Source organism: Phyllostomus hastatus, unplaced genomic scaffold (assembly GCF_019186645.2).
Source record: "Phyllostomus hastatus isolate PE091 unplaced genomic scaffold, TTU_PhHast_1.1 phas_contig_16, whole genome shotgun sequence".
NCBI classification, from domain to species: Eukaryota; Metazoa; Chordata; class Mammalia; order Chiroptera; family Phyllostomidae; genus Phyllostomus; species Phyllostomus hastatus.
The window spans coordinates 28,466,494-28,481,499 of record NW_025333643.1 but is presented as its reverse complement, the minus strand read 5'-3'; the positions used below and the strand labels follow the sequence as shown (position 1 = coordinate 28,481,499).

Genomic DNA, 15,006 nt, shown 5'->3' with positions numbered 1-15,006 from the left:
ATGGTGATCCAAAAAATTCTTCTTTCTTTTCTTGAGTTCAAATTGAATGGTCAAATGATTGGCACAGAGGAGTAATAAAATGTTGCTATTTAAATATACAACATGTAAAGATTGTCCTTTGAATAGAAATGTTACAGATTCAAACAATAGCAAGTTGACTCCCTGCCCCTGCTGTCCATGGATTCCATTTCAGAACTGTTGCTAAGGAAAAAGGTGCCTTCAATTTTTTTGGCAATTATACAATTACTCATCATGATAAAGTTCTCCCTTTATAGGTTAAGCTTCAAAATTTATGGCAGTAAGTTAATGCCACTCACAACTTTAAAAAAAAACTTATGTGAGCAACATCACTTAAAAAATATGTGGCTAACTGCTGGAAGCTATTAAAAACCAAATAAACAAAAGAGATTACACTTCAAAGAAATGTCAACAGTTTTTCCTCTCTCAGAAGAGATGAGTTTTCTTTACTTATATCCACATCCACATCTGGAAAATGCTTATGGCTTTATACATCTTTTATGGTAAAATGAATTTATTGAGTTTTTAAATTTTTGTGATGGATTAATGCAATCTTCATAAAAGGTAAACCCACAACCTAGTAAAAATCTGTCTTAACACTGAAAAATGATTTCAATAATAAATATTAGTCCAATATTAATTTTGAGAGAAAAATAATTTTGAGAAAGCATTTGGTTAACTAGATTTTATTTTTATACTATACATGAAAATTAAAGTATAATACCTTTTTTATAACCTGCCTTTATATTGGCATAATTAATTCTTAAGTTGAGGAAAAACAAAAGCAGCAGGGTGCAGAGTCAACTCAAAGTTCAACTGAACACACCTACTCCAGTTAATTGATAATAGATTTAAAAAGCACAGAATTACTGATAGCAAGATCTGTCAGGAAAGATTTCAAAAATTGTGATGGATTTTACAATTCTTCACAAAATCACACAGCATGCTTTTGTATATAAAAGGTAAGATTTAATTTCTCATACAAAAATATGTTGTCTGTTCAGGAAGTCCAAACAATTGAAAATATGCTACACAATATTCTCTCATGGCCCCAAATTGACAGTGTTCATTTGATATTTTTTATAGTCAGCTGGGTAGTAACAACTTACTCTTTATCCAAGCTTGCAAAAAACCAAAACAAGCCAAACCAAAACAAAACAAAAAACCCAGCTTTGGTATCCAGCCAAAAGTCCACATGTGAACAACTGACTTATTTGTAGTAATTTATAGTCTTGATGGGGGGAGGGGATGACTTGAAAACATGGGAGAAGGTGCCATCTTTACAAGTCAGACCAAAGATTAAGGGATAACCAGAATAACGTTTAAAATAGAACAAAATAATTTGGACATCAAGTAAGTGGTCTGTGGTCAATAAAAAAGAAAAGAAGAAAAAGAAAAAGAAAAATAAACTCCAGCAGGCCAGCTGCAGAATAGAAAAATAGATCTATTTTGTTTATTTATAAGTAAGTAGCAAGTAGATTCTTTTGCACTAACCAAACCAGACAGTAATTATAAACACAGGTTGATTAAATTCCATGCACCCTATCAAAGGGAACAAGCTTCTTTCTTTTCCAAACATTGTCATTTGTTTATTGAGCCTCTTTGAGGCTTGGTTTCACTTAAAACTATGTAAGCACACATCATTACCCCAAACAATGTCAACCTTTTAAAGCCTAACCTGAATACTCATTACACAAATATTTGCAAGTAGCCTAACAGCAATTTTTAAAGTAGCCAGTTAGAGTACTGAGTAAAGAATTTGGATTATTTTTGTTTCATTACAGAGAAATCTTACATTACAGTATAATCATACAGGAGGAAAACAGTCGCTGCCTGAGTAGTTTCAGATAATTAGTTACCTAAATTTTCTGAGGTGAATTCAATGTACTTAGACTGATGAATATTATTGCTTATATTCTGAAATACCACAATAGAGTCTTGGTTAACAATGAAATTATAAATATTGCAGTGCAACGTCATTTTAGAAATCATTAGGTTTTATCAGTACAGTATAACTGAGTTCCTCATTTAAGAAACTGTTATATTAAAAACTGGGGGCTTGTGATATTGCTTATATTAGCTCATGTCAGATATCAGATTTCAAAAAACTTTAACACAGTAGACACTATTAAAACATCATTATTAGAGTTGTCATGCTTGGGTGGTTTGAACTAAAGTGAATTTCATGTGTTTGCTGGGAGACAGCAATAATAAATCCTGGAGTCTGCATTTCTAAGCAGTGACCTAGACTCCTGGGGAACTGACTTAATGAACCAGCAGGACAATTGGATGAGTACAGTGGGTGAGGGCACTGTGGGGAGGGGCAGAATCTGATAAAAGTTCACACGGAAATACAGATATGCTACCCAAATCCCCTCAGGCAGCCATTCCAAACAGGACAAGTTCTGCTGACTTTGATTGCTGTGCCTTTCATGGAATCCACCTTGGCCATTGCCATTATGAGGTGAACAATCTTGGGTTGCCCATACCATGTCACTCAGCCATGACAGGCATATTTTACCAAGCATGGAACACTCCCTCATCTCGGGAGTACAGACTAGTGCCAAACTGTCAGAGTTCAAATTCCAACTCTGTACTTAACTTATTCTGTGATTTCAGCCAAGTTACTCGACCTCTGTGTTTCTCAGTTTTCTTATCTGTAAAATGTATGTTTATGTAATTAATGTGAGGAATTAATGAGTTAATATAGTTAGAGTGCTTAAATGAGTTAATATAGAGTTATGTATTATGTCTAATACATAATTATAATGTTGACTGCTATCATTTCCTTCTTCATTATTTTTATTGAAATGCCTTATGTACATAAAAAAGTTACATATAGCTTGTCTGTTCTTCTACTCATTTAAGTACTCAACAAATCATCATATACGTGCCAGGAGACAGCTATCTGAAACACAGATAGCAGGGTATTCATTTCTTTTAAAACCCTGAGATGCCTTCTTGTTGCTGATATAACAAAATTCAAAGCACCAATGTCACCTTCTGAAGGGCCAGGCAACTTATAATAAATTTCACACATATTTTTGGCTACTGGACCTACTGCCCCCCATCTTTCTACATTCTTTGCAACCTTATTCTTGGGTCATGTCCAAATTCTTCTTGCTCTGTGAATGAGCTATGAGTTCTCTTTCATGACTTCTATTGAACTGTTCAGTTCTGCATGAGCAATTCCCTTCTGGACCTGACCAACATAGACTTCTCTTTTGAGACATAGTTCCAAAATTACATTCTTTGTGAAGCATTCCCCCAATTCCTCAGAGAATTAGTTGCTTGAACTGCTAAATATTAAGAGATCTTTACTGGTTTTCAACTTATGAAAGTAATATGCGTGTGCTAAGAAGTATAACAAAAGCTAGTGATAATTCCCTCATGGCCATTCAATCCTGTTCCTGATATAACCAACAGTAACAGGGTGGTGTACATTCTTACCTTTCTTGTTGCTTATGTGAATATATATAATCATGTGTACCGTGGGCCAACACACTTTTTCTATAAAGGCCTAGATAGCAAATATTTCAGACTGTGCTGGTAATATGGTCTCTGCTATAACTTCTCCATTATGCCCTTGTATTGAGGAAGTAGCTATAGACAACAAATAAAAAATAGGTGTGGCTGTCCCAAAAAAGTGTATTTACAAAAACAGGCAACCAACTCAATTTAGCGTCAAGTTTGCTGCACTGTGATTGAATATGTAAAATACACACATATGCACACACACACTTGGGTTTTATATATTCATTTGCTTTTTAAAAATATAACATCATGCCATACAAATTACACTGCACTTTCTTTATTATATATTCTATTTTCTTCCAAGCTAATTCATATAGAATTTCCCCTCTAATTTCTTCATAGATATATAAAAATATGCATAACATGCATATGCCAGAGTTTTAAATAAATGGGATATATTTTATATCCTATTTACTGGAGTATATATATTAGTGTATATTTTCTTGTGTAATTAATTTTTTTGCTTGCCTCTTGCACACCATTGTCTTCTTAACACTCTCATTTTCATTTTTCTTTACTTTCCTTAATGCCCAGCTACCCAAATATGAAACATACACATACACAAACACCCACGTATATTGTTAGCTTTACTAAAATGTGAATACATGGTACACCTGTCTTTGCATCTTACTCTTTTAGCTCATAATTCTCTTGGAAACCCTCCCAAGTCAACTGCAAGAGGAGCACTAATCCATTCTTTTTAATGGACACATTACATGGCATGGATGTGCCATAAATATTAGCAATTCATTGATTCCAGCTTTTTGATGTTATAAACAATGCTGTAATGCATGTGTTTACACTTACAGAACTGGATACTGGTGCTTTTATATCTGTGAGAGAGATTACCAAAATGCGTTTGTTGGTTTGAACCATATACACAATTTATTTTTCATGGACATTATTAGAATGGCATTCCCAGTTAAAATATACAAGATTTTTTTCTGTGCATCCCTACAAGCAATTGGTATTATCACTTTAAATAATTTTCCTCTCAAACTGTTAAGTAAAGTAGTAACTCATTGTTACTTTAACTTACACTGTGAATACTCATGACCACAAGCATCTTTTCATGGTTGCTGATCATTCAGGTTTGCTCTTCTTAAATTTTCCAGTAATTTTTTGAAACCATAGCTTTTTACTACGTATAAGCTTAAATCACATTATCTGTAGTTATCATGATGTTTTTTCTCCCTTGCTCTTAACTCCAGTTAAGATGAATGGCATGACTCCAGAGTCTTTTTTTGTTTTTAATTGTGGTATCTGGTATCCTAGTGGATATGCCCAGATTACAATGACCAAAGCATACCTGTATTAACCATTTCTCATAAGGAATATAGTATTTTCTTTTTAAGTAGAGATTTTTAATTTTATAGTCATTGTAAATTTTACAGGTATACTGGCTGAGGTTTAATTTAATGGAAATATATTATGCTCATGACTAATAACTGTGTATTTAAGTAATAATACTTACTGAGCTTTTATGCCATAAGAGGCACTGAGTTGAACACTTTATATATAGTATCTCATTTAATAGTCACAACAAGCCTATGAAATGAAGAGATCTATCATGCACATTATGGTGATGAGCTGTTGAGGTCATGAGAAGATAAACAACTTACTCAGGGTAACCCTGATAGACTATTTTATTCCAAAAATTCACCTCTTAACACTGTTGTTAACCTTCCAAATTTAAGACATTTAACAGATAGAAGAATAAACATGTTTAAAGTTTTTGCTGGGTAGTTTAGACATATCCTAAATTTTACCTTGGGTAATTGATCTGATTAGTCCAGACTGTATTTGAATTTAAAATTTTATCACTCCAGACACCAGAAGGTTAGTCCATAGCTCAAACAGTTGGGAATCTAATAGTAATTGTCAGGGAGTGGCCTGCTATGGTTAAGAAAGAAAAAAATACACTATTTTTGGAATTAGAAAACCTGAATTCTGTTCCAAACTGAATCAGCTACTAGGCCTGTGGCCTTGAGCAGTTCACATTTCTTCATCACATTAGCCTCATCAATAAATTAGGGATCCCTTTTTGTTGTAACAATTTCATTGGGCTTTTATGAAGTCACAAGATGAACTATAAGGAGATACTTTTGTTGTTGTTTTTCTTTTTGAGATTTTACAATTGTTTATAATTTGTATATTTGTATTATATTATTTTGGATGAATTCTTCTAAATAAATTGCATACTTTATTCCATTTTTATCCTAAATACTTCTGACTATATCTCAAAAAATGAGGAGGTTAGAAAGCACTTTTTAAACTCAAAAGTATGGTTTAAAAATATGGCGTGATTATTCCCATACATATAATCCATTTTAAGGAATTTGCTTAACTTTCTTGTACCACTGAATTCCATCTTTATCATAAGGGCACTGTGAAGAGTAATGTTGCATTCTTAGGCTACTGAAGACCTTCAGAAAAAAAATCCCAGAGAATTTATATAATCACTATCTCTTCTTTCCATCTAAGGGCTGTACAAAGAGAATCCCTGTAAGTGAACTTATGAGGCAGAACACCACCTTCAAAACAGGATACCATTCAATAATTTGAGTTAATACAGTTTAGTTTGTCTGTCTTAAAAAACACAGCTGAGAGAACTTCAAGTACGCAGAAGTCACTTACAATATGTGAAGAGATGAAATAAAATTTAGATGCCTAGATCTTAATGGAGGAAAAGTATTTTCACATCTCTGAATCTGCCCTGTGTAATCCAGTGGCACTTAGGGCCAGCCCCAGGCTCCCTGAGGGGGCTCAGCAAACATTTCCTGATGCAGATAAACACCTGCCATATTTAAATACAAGATTAAGAAGTCAGTATAAATGAATCTAAGAGTAACCTGGGTGTGTGTGTGCACACAACTACTATTAGTATTATGGGAAATTACATTCCTGCTATTAGTATGATTATCATTCTAATGACAAAGGGCTACACACTGAGAAAGGAAAAATTATAAAGAAGAAAGGGAAATCAGTTAAATAGGAGAGTAAGTTTAAAACTCACATATACTAATATGGCCAAAGGCCACAAAATGAAGCAAAACTACTTGATTTTGATAATAGAAGTGGTAGCAGGCATGGAAACAGTGAAAATGCTATTAGATCATAGGAGGAAGTAGCTTAAAACTGCAGGAAGCAAGAGTGTAGCATCTCGTGATCTGGTTCTCATTCCTTCTCCATCCCACCCAAATGCATTTGTCCAACATTTTCTATTAACAGATGCCCCAATACCTTATTTTGACTATGGTTTGCTAATGCCAATAATGACTAGAATCAGACGGATGAAACATTTACAGAGGTAGAGGAACACAATTCTGCATAGCAGACAAACAAGAAGAGGAAGCATGGAGTAAAAAGTTGTTGTTAACAAATAAAATGGGGCTTAAAAATTGTACTGGCTTCTCAACTTTCAGCCATGATGGAGGCATAGCTAGATACACTTTTCCTCCTCCCACAACAACAAGAAGGACAACAACAAATTAAAAAAAAAATGAGAACTGCCAGAAAATCAAACTATATGGAAGTCCAACAACCAAGGAGTTAAAGAAGAAATATTCATTCAGATTGGTAGGAGGGGTGCAGGCAGGCAGCCAGAGTGAAGATGATGCACGGCAAGGCAATGGCTGGAGAACCAGGCAGTTCCACATTTGTGTGCAGATAAACCAGGAAGAATAACTGTGGGGTGAGACAGACCATGTAACCCAGGGTTCCAGTGTGGGAAAAGAAAGTCTCAAAACCTCTGACTGTAAAAACAGGTGGGGGGTGTAGTGGCAACAAAAACTCCCAGCCTCACAGGAGAGTTTGTTGGAGAGACCCACAGAGTCCCAGAATGTACACAACCCCACCCACCCAGGAATCAGAACCAGAAGGGCCCAATTTGCTTGTGGGTAGGAGGGAAGTGACTGAAAGCTGACAGAGAGCCAAGCAAGTGGCATTGTTCCCTCTATGACCCCTTTCCCACATACAGTGCCACAACACAGGGACATGGCTTGCCCCACCCTGGAGAATACCTAAGGCTCCACCCCTTGCAACATAATAGGTGTGTGGAGACAAAGAAATATTGCCCATATAAAAGAACAGATTAAAACCCCCAAAATACAACTAAACGATGAAGAGAAAGCCAACCTATCAGATGCAGAATTCAAAACACTGGTAACCAGGATGCTCCCAGAAATGGTTGAGTATGGTTGCAAAACAGAGGAAAAAGTGAAGGCTATGAAAAGTGAAATAAAGAAAAGTGCAGGGAACCAATAGTGAAAGGAAGGAAACTGGGACTCAAATGAATGATGTGGAGCAGAAAGAAGAAATAAACATTCAACTGGAACAAAATGAAGAAACAAGAATTCCAAAAAATGAGGAGAGGTTTAGGAACTTCCAGGACAACTTTAAACATTGCAACATATGAATCATAGGGGTGTAAGAAGAAGAAGAGGAAGAATAAGGAATTGAAAACTTACTTGAAAACATAATGAAATAGAACTTCCCCAATCTGGTGAAGGAAATAGACTTTCAGGAAGTCCAGGAAGTTCAGGGAATCCCAAAGAAATTGGACCCAAGGAAGCACACACCTAGGCACGTCATAATGACATTGCCCAAGAAGGGTAAGGAAAGAATCTTAAAAGCAGCAAGAGAAAAGGAGAGAGTTACCTCCAAAGGAGTTCCCATACACTATCAGCTGATTTCTCAAACCTTACAGACAGGAAGGGGATGCAAAGAAGTATTCAAAGTCATGAAAGACAAGGACTTAAAGCCAAGATTACTCTATCCAGAAAAGCTATCATTTAGAATGAAAGGACAGATAAATTGCTTCCCAGATTAGTGCCAAAGACCTGATCAGCATTTCACACCTTATTTGACTCCTGAGTTGCCAAAACAATTACACTTTGCCAAAAATGTCAGAATTGACAAAGTTATCTTTTGATGGATTGACAGTGGAAGGCTGTGAGGAATAAATCAAGTTCATTCTGTGGAGGAGGTGACCATGGTTTTGACAATATGTTTAAGACCATGGAGACTATCTTTTTGGCACATGGACCAGTTTTAAAGAGAAGATTGAAGTTGAGCCATTTGACAGTATTGAAGTCTATAACCTAATGTGTGATCTTCTATACATTGAGCCAACACTGAACAATAATACCCATGGTAGTTTAAACCATTTTCTGAAGGTGCCGTTTTATGAGCTATCCATGCAGAGGAAGTGTCCAAGTTTTCTGTTTGTGGCTTTACTCTTCCATTGCCCACAGATACTCTAGATTGTTTATGCCCTGAGCTATAAAACAATATTGCTGTAGAATGGGTGAATCAAATGCTACATCTCATTCAAGATGAAATAACAGTGACAGAGAAACTAAATTTGCCATGTGGGAGGCCCAGGGTTATGCAGAAATCAAAGGATATTGTCTTCTTTATCACAGGGAATATACCAGTAGATTTGGAAAAGCTTTCAGGATGCCCATGTGGAGCTCATATATAGTCCCCAAACTCATAGACACATTGCCTTTTCCTCCCACTGTCCCAGACTGTCAGTGGGCTGACATCAGGGTTGCTCTTTCTGAGAGCCAGAAATGTTCCTTATATTTACCGCACAAGAATATCATCCATGGCTTCTTATGTCCTTCAAACAATAGAACTTGGATAGTCAATATGATGCTTTAATTACATGTAATTTGGCCCTTATGTATGAAGCATTAACAAAAATATATTACTTCCACAGTGTTCTTCTTATAGAACATGCCATGGAAAGAAATTGAGTTAGTATTAGTGGATCAGTAATTATAATTATGATGGTCATTTTGACAATCCAGGTGAAATTATAGAATATATAGTCAACAACAGTGTTCCCACCCCTACATACTACTTTGTGGTGCTGACTAGTTGTAAAAATAAGAGCTACACCCCTGATGCCTGCCCTGGGTGGCTGGATGTCCTACCCTTCATCATCCCTAACTGCCCTAACAATGTGGAGAGCTGCCCTGGACATAAACCAGAATCTGTTTGGATCGAAGAGGGGTAAAACCCACTATGAGCTGAGATTTGAATTAATTAGACTGTTTTCTCAGGCTACACAGTCATTGTTGTAATAAATTATGCCTTTCCCAATAGTATATTCCACATGAATGCCATGATTTGAGAATGTGACTTTATTGATGACGCTATGAAATTTCCAGTACCTGATGTTTGCCTGTGTACATGTAGGGCTAAAGTCTGAAGTTCAATCTAGTAATCAATCTTTCTCAAATATTGTCCTACAATTTGGCTTCTCCTGGAGAAAGTTGATATTTCTAGACATGACAATCATTTATAAAAAGTACTTGAGGAAGAAACAAAATTGCCTGATTTATTGCAACTGACGTGGCTCTGCAGTCAATGAAGACAATGCTTCCAGAAAAACCGTCTCAGGGCAAAGGTCTCACAGGAGTTAGGAGGCAACTGCTTCTTCAGATCTGTTTAACCACTGTGTATCAGGATGGACAGATAAACCAAACAGAGCACAGCTCAGCACAGAGAACTTAGTAGGCCTAATGTTGTGGGTAAAGAAAACCGACAGGGTATTGGGGAAACTAGGGCCTCTTATTTTTAAATGCCCAAATGTTTACCAGCTGACCTTCTTCTTTACTGCAGTCTGGGAAGCAAGGTGCATACAATAAAGTTCAAACCAATCAACTGCTTTCAGCTGTTCTTATGCAATGAATTTTTAAACATTTGGTCATTAAGCCCAATATATATGCAGGTCAGTTTTTGAACAGGATGGGAACAGTTTGGGAGCAGATGCCATGGTACTGCCTTGTGGAAAGGGGATAGTTAGGAAGCACAGAGGATATTTACATAGCTCCACCCATCAGATTCAATTTCTCCCAGTTCTTTTGCATCCAAGCCGCCCTTGCACATTGATTCAATGATAAGGAATAGTTATGAACTATTGTTGTCACTTTTTTCATTAATTGAATGCAAGCCTGAGGACCATAAAGAGAAGACCATGGGTCTATTTTCTTTTAAAACTAGACTCTCCATGAATTTGTGAAGAGGGTGTAGCTGAAAATTGGCCTGTGTGTTTCCTTGGTGAATAGCACATAAATTTGTTAGTTTCTGAGCAGTCTGTGCTAGAATCTTCAGCTTATTTTTGAACATCGATGAGTTGAAAGCTTTCAGTGGTAAAGGATTTAATCACTTACCCATTTCCCTTTGCTATGTTCTGGTGGCCATATGTATGGGGGTAGCTGTAATGCCGATATCATGGGGGTCAAAAACAAGATTGTATTGAAGATGGGAAAATAATAAGACACAGTATCCTACAAATCAGTTTAAAAGGTTATCTTTGTTAGCTCAGGACAGCAACGTAGTTCAAATGATTGCATTCCTCATAGGGAACTTCTTACAGCACCATTCACCAAGTTTATAATCTGCACTGCCCTCCATGCCCCCAAATGAGGCAGGAGGAGAAGTGCTGGAGTTCATGTCTGAGATCAGGACATACATAAAATCTCATCCAGAAGCTACTCTAACAAATAAAACTCCAAAGTGGCCAGGTATGGATTAGATGATGGAAAACAACCAACCAGAGCTTGCAGATAAAATAAAGAAGTGATGGGGGAAAGGCAACAACTAACTTTATGAGGCACAGCTGCTCATGTACAAGTCCTTTTCTATGACAAAAGCTCCTTCCTATACAGCACCTCGCAGTTTGGTTTATGAAGTATTTGAATAACAAGTAATCTTGATACTATCAAAATTGTAACAAAGTAATAAAGCCAGGCTGTTAACACCTTTCTCCCTTCTCTGTGGTAGCAAAATTCTGTACTCTTCACAAACTATCAAAGACATAGGAAATTATTCATAAATAAATATTTAATGAACACAAATATCATTTTTAGTATTTGGCCTTAAATTTATTGAACCCTGAAAATTTTCATCAAAAAACATAAATGTGTTTTACTAGGAAAAATCATTATTGATTGATAACTGTAGAAAAACTGTGCAAAAAGAGGTATGGGGTGAATTGTTTCTATTGTAAATAACTAATATCTAAAAATTGTTAAGGTGTTGATAGTATATATAGGCATTTGTATGGACTTGAAAATCAAACCCTGTAAAATTAAGAACTGGTAAACCAAAAGCTTTATAACAATCTACTTTAAATACAAGAAGATTCATTTTGAAGTTCTCACTTGAGAAGATAAATAATATAAAAAGCCCCTAGGCAGAAACACTGAGGGGGTGTCAGACCTACATTTTTAAGGAATGAAGCAACTATTGCTTTCCTCCTGCATGTGAGGAGTAGGTTGCAATCAATTACTAATTGAAAGGGGCACTGATCAAGAAAAGGCAATGGAATAAGAGGGTAATTTTAAAAGCCTTTGCTAGAACTTTATAAATACAAGGAGATAAGCTGAGTAAAAGCATCAGGCCAACTTACTTTACCCATAATAAGAACATTTCTCCTTGATTACTACTCTGTTTCTGACAGAATTTTAAATGAGGAAATATGACTCATTTTAACAGTTATTGCCTGATAAATTCCTTTCAAAATCTATATACGTGGCTATTTAAAAAATCTTGTGTCATGCCATCAGGAAAGTTTATTTTTAATAGCTATTTTTTCTGTGTCACAAAAAAAAAATCCAAAAAAACCCAACAATGGCTTGTGCTCCCTCTGTTGTCTTTTCAGCAGCAGATAATTCATAAATCTCATTCCTGGAGGGACCTGCCACCGCTGGGAGCTCCTGCTGCTGCAAGGGCAGGTTGTGTCATTAATTGGACTTCATGTTTCCATTAAACACAAAGTCATTCTAATCCTATTTCTTGTAAATAATGCAGAAAGCAGAAGATATTGGTAATAGAGCAGGGCCATTTTAAAACTAAAGAAGAATATGGATGCCCCTGAAATATCAGGTTACATATTTTTTAATGTATAAAAAGAGTTATTCTAACCATTCACCTTGGTAAGGAAACATTAATACAATAATTGGTTTTCTGTATATTCCTTTTTTATTTTTTATTTTTGTTGTGTTCAACTATAGTTGTCTCCATCTTTCCTCTACCACTCTCCCCTGCCCCACTCACTACCACCTCCCACCTGCTTTTAATTGTTTTTTACCTGTAAGAGCTGTAAGCCTAAGTTAAAAGGACTGAGGGTACTCAAATGCGAAACAATTAATTTTCATACCCTGGTCTGGGTAACTCAAAAGGGGAAAAACCTATAGCTTCACTTTATTTTCCTATTAAAAAAGTAAGTTGAGACCAAACTTAATTTATGAACTTGAATACTACCCACCTTCCTTCCACCTGGCCAAAGCTTCAAAGGCCCATGAATGGGGGAAACCTGTTCATGAGAGTGCTATGCTCCAAGATTTTTTGCAGCTACTGTCTAATTGTGTTCTAGGCTTCTCAGAATCAACTACATCACTATTTCAGGCTCATGCATCTGTAGTGCAAATTATGTAGTTATATCTTGAAAACCTTATTTTCCTTTGTGGCTATCTTCTTAATGTTCAATAAGTGAGTACTTTTTAAAAGCTGATTAGGAAATAACCATAACTACTACCGATTATGTGTCTATTATATGCTAAATATGACATCTGCACTGTCTCATTTTTTCAAAACAATCCTTTGAGGATTACCAGAGGTGTTACATTATGGTTCTGTGGCAGGATGGAGACATCAAACACCTTGCCTAAAATCACAAATCCAATAAGAAGTACAGCTGTGCTTCAGACCCAGGCAAGTTGATGCCAACTCCTTGCTCATAGAAGAGTGGTTCTCTGATTTCAATGATCAAATGAAACACTTGAGGATGCTGTGCTGTTAAAGTGCTAGTTCTGCTTCAGTAGGTGTAGGGTGGGACCAGAGTTTTGGTATTTTTCATGAGCTCCCAACTGATGCTGATGCTGGGGTCCTTCTAACACACATGGAATAACCAGGCTCAAGGCCATTGGTTCTCAAACTAGAGACTTCAGAAAAACCTGGAGGGCTCATTGCAACACAGATTGTGGAACCCCATACCCCTGTTTCTGATTCAATAAATCTGGAGTGGAATGTGCTAATTTGCATTTTGAGCAGTTTCCAGGTGATGCTGCTGCTGCTGACCTAGATACCACACTTAGGGACTCACTGTTACAAAAGATGAAGCCCTCCTCAGGAAATTCTAACTCTGTAGGAATTGGGAGGGGCTTGGGAGAGAAAGTTTCACAATAGCCCCAGGTGATTTTTGTAATTAGGTAAATTTGCAAAACAATTCTGTTGTAGAATATACTTGTGGTCTGTTACATTAGAGTGTAGTATTCTGTAGAAAGGATATGGCACAATAGATTATACTTTATTACTCACCAGAGACAATGAGATTATACAAAACTATACTGCCATAGAAAAAATCCCTATATAATATTTTAAAATAATAATATTCTTTTACCTGGCTTTTGGTAAGAGGTTGTTTTTTGTTGTTGTTGTTGTTTTTTTTTAAGCAGTACAAGTTTCCCAGAGCAGTGCCTGATTTTCCAGATTGACATGGTTTTATTTTATTTTACTTTGGTATATGTTTCTTAAAGTGGTGACTATTGAGAAAGCAACCACCTAACTTTGCTTGTTGGAGACTTTCACTCTGGTAATTGTGACAATGCATTTACATTGATGAGGCATGTGAGCTTTGTGTATGTGTTTGCCACTTTGTCCAAGCTAGAAATCCTAACAGAATCCAAGTCAGAAAACCATTTGCTAAGATTTGGCTGGGGCAAGAAGTCATGAGATGCTCACCTGAGTTGATCACAAACCCTGTGTGCATATGCACCCAAGGAAAGCAGATGCTGAGCTTTTCACTCAAGGCATCTCCCCAGTTTGGATGCTTTGTGTTTTTCCTCACCTCTAGCCTTGGGCTAGGTGTTGCTGCTACTAAGAATTATACCTTTCCTAAGACATACAGGAACCAAACTTGACTACAAAAGAGGCAGTGCAGAAAATGTGGAGACAGATTGAGCTTTCCTTCCAGAAACAATTTAAATGTCTATTCACTATGAAAAGAAAACAGGATAAAAACCCCACTCCACATCCATGAGTATGTCTTATTTTCACTGACTAGAAAATTGGACACTTTGGAGTGTACTATCCACTATTGGCTTTCAGCAAACATTCTTAGTTACAGTTTTGACCTTGAAAAACATGGTTTTGAGCTGTGTGGGTCCACTTATACATGATTTTTTTCAATAAATATTGTGAATTAATGTTTCTTATAATTTTCTCTTCTCTAGCTTACTTTATTGTAAGAGTACAGCATATAATCTATATAACATACAAAGTATATGTTAATTGACTTTATATTATCAGTAAAGCCTCCAATCAGAGTAGCCTATTTATAGTTAAGTTTTTGAAGAGTCAAAAGTTATATGAGGATTTTCAACCATGCATGGGGGTGCCACTTCTAATGCCTGTGTTGTTTAATGGTCAACTTTACTT

The 15,006-nt window shown here is 36.2% G+C and overlaps 1 pseudogene; it reads left to right on the top strand.

The window, feature by feature from the left end:
- Positions 1–9,577, top strand: part of LOC123814348 — a 43,680-nt pseudogene extending 34,103 nt beyond the window's left edge.
- The last annotated feature ends 5,429 nt before the right edge of the window (positions 9,578–15,006 follow it).